This window comes from Chelonia mydas, chromosome 1 (assembly GCF_015237465.2).
Source record: "Chelonia mydas isolate rCheMyd1 chromosome 1, rCheMyd1.pri.v2, whole genome shotgun sequence".
Lineage (NCBI taxonomy): Eukaryota > Metazoa > Chordata > Testudines > Cheloniidae > Chelonia > Chelonia mydas.
The window spans coordinates 178995825-179003785 of NC_057849.1; positions in this window are offsets into that span (position 1 = coordinate 178995825).

Sequence of the window (7961 nt, forward strand, 5' to 3'; positions counted from 1 at the left end):
ATAATTAATAAGCACTCTCATTGCCACTCTCTTTTGATTATCGCTTTATCTCTTTGCCACATTTTCCCAATTTGTAAGTGATAACTACCACCCTAACATGAGTGTTGAGGATTGATTAAGCAGCTAATATTTGTAGAGAACAGAGAAGATGGAAAATGCTATGTATCTTCTAAGTATCCTTAACATTTTGATTTCAGCTATTACATTCACAAAATGTTAGAGCTTTCCGTAAAACAAGTTTGAAGCTCTGATTTTCAATGGTTCAGTCAATTACAGTTTCTCCATTTCCACTAGAGGTCTGCAATTCAAAAACAAACACATAACCTCATGTTTAGTCCCTTGTAAAACATTTGTAATGGTACTGTGGGCTCTTCATTTTGACCTGTGCACTTTTATGGACATTTTCAGTGTTTGAAATATTTTTAAGGATAGATGTAAGAGATTTAATATTTTGAGGTTTTGATAATATTGAGATGGAGTTGTGGCATATTTCAGCCACATGCTTTACATGTGACATGACTCACTTTCACCCCCATTTACATATACCACTGAGCACACTTACATATACAATCAGTATTGTACAAGTTCATTCACCCAGGTAAGCATTTTTCTCTCTCTTTATTGTGGTAAAGGATATTTGAGTAGACTTTGTGATTCTTTGGCTTATGAATATTCATGACAGTTTTGCAAGACTGAATTTTTACGCATATACCTACACATAGCCCAGTTGTGCAAACACTGGGAGATACACTGCTTACCACCATACACTATACCCAGCAGTAAGGCTCGGATGTAGCAAAGCAGTTAAACTTGTTTGCAGGATAGAGGCCCTACTAAAAACATACAAAGTTGTGACTTGCCCTTAGGATAATGGAGTGTCGATTAAGAGTTGTGGGGGCAGGAATAAATAAGAGCTGGAGTGACCTGCCTGGATCCTCCACTCCCCTGCGCACACACCAGGGGACAACAGACTGTGAAGCTACCACTTGCCTCTGTGTATGTGGCTGGGACTAGGCAGAGAAGAATGGAGCTTTGGCTCTGCCCACAAGGTGTCAGCCAGCAGTGCTGCATGAGGGGTAATATGCTGACTACCGTAGCATATGCTGTAGCAAATTATTCTCCCTCCTCAACCCTGCCAGTAACAATGAGGAAGTCAAGGGTTGTGTGACTGTCTGAGCATCTGTGACTCAGTTGCAGTTTGTTCACTGCACTGTTCCTGGAGTGGTGCAGCTAGATGCCACCCCAAATGGCAGGATGTAAAGTCCCAATCTAGCCCTTTAAAAAAAACTATTTAGCTGTTACTCTCTAGGTTAATTAATCAGAGGACTTTTCCTCTAAATGAACTCAAAGACCTGATTGAGGATAGGTATCTGGGAAATATCCTGAGAGATGCAGTAGAGAGGTGGACTAGCAGCAGCAGTCCATGCCAAGTAATAAAAAGGGATTTTGTCATTACATATATAAATCATAGACGTGCCAAAAATATTGAGAGATTCACTGGGACAGGAATTAAAGACTGTAAGCATTAACTTTGAACTCCCTGTTTTTTCTCAGTTAATGCCACCACCTTAAGTTATTGAAACATTGTTTTCTAGATTTAATATTTACAATGTGAAAATTATGGCATTTTAGCTAGAAGGGCCCTAATCACAAAAGCCAAATGTCAGATCATTATTTCTGCCATTTCATTGGGGAAAATATGAGCCTTTACTTGAGATGCTGTCCAGAAAAGCTGAACACTGGCTTCCTAGTAGTAGTAATTTGTGTCTTATATAACTGAGTTAGTGTAGTTTGTTTTTGTCTTCTTGAGACACTGAATTTAAGATCTTTACTTGCATAAAACAAAACATGTAGTGGTTGACATTGGCGGGGGAAAAAATAACATGCAGTCAAAGTGCCAGCCTGTGAAATGCCCCAGTTTCTTGGGCTTTGATACTGCTAACAGTATGGATTGCTCGAAACCAGTAGGTGGTGATTATTCACCCTGTATGCTCACTGACTTTAGCCAGGTGGGGCTGTGTGTGCAGTCTTCTTCTAAGCAAAGATGGGGTTACCATGGTGAGTTACTTGGATTACTAACCATCACCAGTGTCATATGGAATTGTTGTAAATGAAACAATATTCCACAAATAAATGTATATATGCTATTTTTATTCAGAGGCTCCTTTGGCTAGGCTGAACCCATTTGTCAAATCATTCCTTGGACCAAGCTATTGGCACTATTAGAATTCTATTTGTATGTATTTACTTTGGATCAAGGTAGCCAAATGAATACATTACAAGTATAGTAAACACAATCTTTTTAAAGGGACTGGTGATTCTGGGTGCAAAATTGGAGCCATTAAGTTGCTTGCTTTTCAAGAAGGGCTCTGGAGAGGTGCACTGCTTAGCTCATTCAGAAAATCAGCCCAGTAGGTTGTCTCCAGCTGGGTAGCCGAAACTGAGGCAACTAAAATCACAAGTCACTTTTGAAAATCTTGGCCTTGGTTTTCATTTCACCTGTATTTATTGGATTGTTGAAAAGACTCTTATCAGGCAATAATGGGGGAAAGAGGTTAACTAGAAGTTCATTAGGATGTGGAGGCAGTGGGAGGGTTCCTGAAGAGGAAAAGCCCATGGAAATAATGAAGTGAGGCTGCAAGAGGATTTTTCTTAGCAGAGGTGGGGTAGGGCCAGGGCAAGGGCAGCTGTGTTAATCACTCTACATGGTGTGCAGTGCGCACTGCGGTGTAAATTCTAACGTGCACCAGCATGTTGCACACAAACTGCCCATGTGGACTCTGCTGGTGCACACTAACATTTTGCTTGTTTGCATTGCCATAGTCCACTCCCTAACAGTACTACTTTAATGTGCACTAGGAAACTTTTAGTGCATCCCAGCAGGGGCCACACAGATAGTTCATGTATGACACACTGGTGCACACTAGAATTTATACCCAGGTGGTATGCGCTAATGCAGGTAGACATGCCAAAAGGCTCCAGGCTTGACAAGAGCTGAGAATAATTTTGTGGGGGGAGGATGGGAGGATACAGAACATACTATTGTGACAACATCAGGATTGTCAAAGACAGAGGTAATAGTTGCCTTTCTTTCTCTGCTATCACTAGGCTTGGAAGGACTGGATTTTTATTGATAAATGTCAGTAAATGATGATTTCACTGCACACGGACAAAGCAACAACAAAAAATATTTCCCTCAATAATCATTGAAGTTTACAGAGAGGCAAAAGTAAGAAAAATGCTGCTTGAGAACATAGAGTTTGACTGAAGGATAGTTACTTTGTATATTTTGACCTATGATGTTGATATTTTGAATCTCAACATTTAGTATCTTTAATTATTGTCTGATTCCCCTACAGTTTCCCACAAGTGTGAAAATTTTAATCGCTAAACAAAGTGTTTTAAACCCATAATTTTCCACAATTATGAAAATGTAAGTTGATAAAAATTTTAAAAATGCTTAAAAATAAACAGATATTATCCAACAAAATTATTTAAAAAAATAAAATTGAATTTCGTTGAGCCTAGCTATAAATGATATTTTGGGTGGGAGTTTCAAAAGAAACTAAGCCAAAGGCATCAATAGTACCCCAGCAGCCTTGCCTAGGAGGTTTGAGCAAAATAAAGAAATATTTGAGCAAAATAGTCTCCAATATTTCAACAATCGTAATAATTACTGTAATGACTGCAGAAAAAAACAGTGTCCTTTCCTGAGTCTTGGGGTACCACACGATTAAAGGTGAGTTGCATACAAATTGATTTTTCATGGTTCTTGTCCAATAATTAACTTCTATAAAGGCCTGTGACTGTCAATAACATTTGGTATCAATTGTTACTATGTACCAACTCTAAAGGATACCACTGTATGTACAAACTGACTCACATGCAACACTGGGACAGCAGGTGACATTCAAGGGGGAAGAAACAACACAAAGGGAAGCAGTGGGCAAAAGACCTATCTGGCTTTAAGATTAAACTCAATAAGTTTATGGAGGAGATGGTATGATGGGATAACATGATTTTGGTAATTAATTGATCTTTAAATATTCATGGTAAATAGGCCCAATGGCCTGTGATGGGATGTTAGATGGGGTGGGATCTGAGTTACCCAGGAAGGAATTTTCTGTAGTATCTGGCTGGTGAATCTTGCCCATATGCTCAGGGTTTAGTTGATTGCCCTTTTTGGGGTTGGGAAGGAATTTTCCTCCAGGGCAGATTGGAAGAGGCCCTGGAAGTTTTTCACCTTCCTCTGTAGCATGGGGCACGGGTCACTTGCTGGAGGATTCTCCGCTCCTTGAAATCTTTAAACCACGATTTGAGGACTTCAATAGCTCAGACATAGGTGAGGTTTTTCGCAGGAGTGGGTGAATGAGATTCTGTGGCCTGCGTTGTGCAGGAGGTTGGACTAGATGATCATAATGGTCCCTTCTGACTTTAGTGTCTATGAATAATCAGAGGTTCACATAATGGTACTTTGTGATGCTGGATAATCAAAATGGAACTGTCACAGAATCACTGGCCCTTTAAGGAGTAGATGGGTCCAGCCCCACCTGATAATGATTAGCTGCTTCTCAACTGTGGCTGTACTACCTGATGGGGAGTACCTTGCCCTTTAGAAAGCTTTGGAAAAGCTCACAGGGAGAGAAGAAATTGATGTGGTATTTGGGTGTTCTGCAGAAAGGTTTGGGTCAGAGGAGAGGACAGAGACAGGTGAAAGGACTCCAGGGAGAGCATCCCTGAGAGTTGGTGCTCGATAAGAGAGTGGGAGGAACTGAGTTGCACCCAGGAGGAGCTTTTATTTGGATTTTACTACCCTGGAAGGGGTGGACTCTTATGTAAATCCGGCTGCAATTTTTATAGTAATTGCTTTTCCCTCAGAGTGGATTTTTGGTGTCATGGTTTCTCCTGCAATGTTTGCCCGTGGGAGCTTCCCCCAAAATCTCCCCACTCAATATCTTAAGGAGGCAGAGTTCCTCCATAAAGAAGGGGTTTTGCACAAAAGATATGTACAAAGAATTTATAACTGGGCAAGGAAATGGATAGTGTGTTCCCTAGCCTCAGGCCCTCCCTCTTTTCCTCCACATCTTTCCTGGTTCATGCACCCTAGATGAAAATAGGAGAGCCCTTTGGTGGATCCTGAGGAGGTGGGAGGTAATGGTAAAGAAGTGGCTATCCACCCTCCTTTCAACCCATTTTGTAGATGACCAGTGAGTTCTGAAGTGAGTTAGGTGCCTAATTCTCTTAGGCTTCTTTGACAATCCCCAGGCCAAATCTTTTGTCCAAATTGTAATTGTGCCCAGATGCATAATCTGAGTTGGTATTACCATATATTATGTATGATTCTTGTTATGGAGTCAACTATTGTGTTCCCTTACACACCTCCAGTGACCTAAAGAAAAGTTTGTCGGTCGTTACCAATCCTTCAAGACAGTAGCTCTCAAACTATAATCTGCAGATCACGGGAGGTCCGCAGAAAGCGCCTAAATTTTCTACAAAACAGTTTCTGTAACTACAAGTCTTGAAACAGTGATGCTTCCTGGTATTGTAGCTTAATTCAGGATTCTATTGTGGTCTCCAGATGTTTTTTTGACCAACTAAACTCAAAACCCCAAACAAGTCTCCCGCTGCACTCTGAACACTAGGTTTATAACTTTTTTCAGATGACCTGGAGGTGAAAATCCATCAGTAATCAAATTTAGAAAAGGGACAAATATGAAGGACAGAACAAAACTAAAGTAGCATGGAAAGATTCAGGAAGTAAGAGCTGCAGCCAATGAGGGTAGATTCATTATTAAAAAGCCCAACACCCAGCAATTGGAAATAAAGCAGCTGCAGCATCATATCCAACTTAACAGATATCTGACTTCATTAGAATTTGGATGAGAACATTTACTTTTGTTGTATCATCATTTAAAATTACATACAAAAAAGTAACTGATGAGTCTTACCTCCATTTTACAGGGGGCAAAAAAATTTGCAGTAGGTTTTGATGCCTTCATTATGAGATTATCTATTCTAAGAACATTATCAATTATCATTATGAACATCATTAGCATGTTTCATGTTTCATTAAATTCACTATAAACCCACCAAAAATGTCCTATATCTTAGTTTAATCTTAGAGCATCAATGTTCTAAAGTTTAGTAAACCCACTATAAAACTACTAAATTGTTGACAGTTTTTTTTTTAATTTAGAAAACAACTTTGGTTTTCTCTTGGTTCATGATGTTAGAGTTAAATTTCAGCATATCCTTAAGGATTTTAAAAACTTTTTTTCACTACTATCTTGACATTTCATGAAATGTATAGTCTTCTGCCTATTTCTATAATTCTGAAATAATTATTTCATCTCCTAAATCCAAACAACAATATATAGACATGATTTTCAAAAGTGAATGTCTTAAATTAGGCTCCTAATCCATATTTAGGCATCTAAATAAAACCTTGTGTTGACTAGGATTTAAAACAGGCCTTCTCTATACTAGAAAGTTCTACTGGTTTAATTTTATCAGCATACTTAAAGCAGAACAACACCCCCCTGCCCTCCATGGGAAAACTTATACTTGTATGAGCACCAGCCTAGCTATTTCTGTATGGGAAGGGGAATAAGTATTCTGTTAAAGGGGGATACCCATATAGTTGCATCTACACTACCAGTTGTAAAAGTATAATTAATCAACATAGTTAACTGTGTGTAGACCAGGCCTGAGTGTCTTGATTTCAAGTATGTTGAGCATGCCTCAAGCTTCAGTGGGAATGCTGGGTGCTCAGCACTTTTGGAGATTGGGCCATTGCTTCAATTTAAATATGGATTTAGAACCATAACTTTAGACACCCAGTTTTGGAAATCTTAGCCAGCCTCATTTAGCAAGAGTGTTTGTTTAAGTGTGTGAATTTGTTTACATATCATTGTTAGAGCAGCACAGAAATTACCAAGAGGACTTTGTGTTCTCAATAGGATGGACACATGGAGGAAATGGATTGGGGGGCAAGGGTATTTATTTATTTTTAGACTGAGAATTGTCTAAATAACTTACATTCTTAGGGCATTATCCTGCATTACTTGGGCACCCAGAACTTCTATATAAGGATTCAGACTTATTATCCAACTCTGAATTTAAAAAAAAATACCTCTAATATTACTCACCAATTCGCTATATTTCTAAAAATATGAAAAGTTACTACAGAAATATGTACTACTATTTAATTATTTTGTGACCCAGTTCACTCTGGTTCCAAATTGCATTTACAATACAGCTTGGGTTGAGAAAATAAGAAATCAATCCTTAAACCATTATGTAGATTAAGGAGGAAAGAGGGGCAAAAGTCATCAAGGAAAAATACCAAAATAACTTCACACAGAAAATCAAAATAAGAGTGCACACATACCAGTAAAAGACTGACTATGAGGTAGATGCAAATTCCTGTGTTGGAGATGGGAATAATTTGTAAAGAGAAAGCTTTATGCTATTCATAAAATGTAGAATTACTGGAACTGGGTAAAAAGCTATAATACTCTAGAGGTAGTTATCTATTTCTCTCCTACAGAAGACTTTGAAATGATATCACAAAATTTATTCACTGCAAACCATAAAAGACGATCTGGATATCTGTGTCTCCTAAAAGTTTGGCAAGATACCCAAGATGACAGTGGCTTAAACAAAGCTTGGAGGACTACAGGAGATAAAATACCAATGGAACAGTCAAGTAGAGGAGATGCTGACAGTATATAGAACAGACAACTGGAAAATTTACAGACTTGACATCGAATAGAACTGGACATTGACAAAAGCTACTAACGAGTAGCCAATCATTGTGGATAATACCCCTGGACTTAAAAAGATAGGAATCGTGATTGTTGGGATACTATTTGCAGCTTCACCATCCAGATTTTCCAGTCTCCTGGCTGTCCAAGATGGAGACAAAAAGAGACAAAATAGAAGAAAACAGAATACTGGAG